The sequence below is a fragment of the Penaeus monodon genome, chromosome 32, assembly GCF_015228065.2.
Source record: "Penaeus monodon isolate SGIC_2016 chromosome 32, NSTDA_Pmon_1, whole genome shotgun sequence".
In the NCBI taxonomy this organism is placed as follows: Eukaryota; Metazoa; Arthropoda; class Malacostraca; order Decapoda; family Penaeidae; genus Penaeus; species Penaeus monodon.
In genome coordinates this window covers 30,811,802-30,812,294 of record NC_051417.1, presented here as the reverse complement: position 1 = coordinate 30,812,294, position 493 = coordinate 30,811,802, and the positions used below count along the sequence as shown (strand labels likewise).

General features: G+C 52.7%; 1 protein-coding gene across 1 annotated transcript in view; it reads left to right on the top strand.

Annotated features, from left to right (window-relative positions):
- The window catches only part of LOC119593792, a gene marked incomplete in the record, with an annotated part of 129,698 nt that overhangs the window by 58,890 nt on the left and 70,315 nt on the right, over positions 1 to 493 (top strand).

The following is a 493-nucleotide window of genomic DNA, read 5'->3' as shown; positions in this document are numbered from 1 at the left end:
ACTGAGTTCAAGAGAGGGCGCGTGTGCTGATGGGAACGCTGAGGTCAAAGGAGGGCGCGGGTGCTGAGGAGAACGCTGAGGTCAAGAGAGGGCGCGTGTGCTGAGGGGAACGGTGAGGTCCAAGGAGGGCGCGGGTGCTGAAGGGAATTCTGAGCTCAGGATATGTTCAGGTGACGAGGACAACGCTAAGTCCAGGAGAGTGTGTAGGTGCTTAGGGCAGACAGGAAGGTGTGATTTGCTGAGATCAAGAGGATGCGCAGGTGGCAGGTAGAGGTAATGAGAGAGTGCGGTTGCTGATTGGAACGCTGACCTCAGAAGAGTTTGTTAGTGCTGGGCAACATTGCTGGGAGAGAGAGTGCAAGCGCCGAGATTCGCCGCTGGTCATTGGAAGACGAACTTGAAACACGGAGCAACAACAAATTAAAATTAATGGATTAGCGCTCATTTCCTTGCGTTCTTTTTTTCACTCGTCCCGTCGCTTTTTTTAATCTTG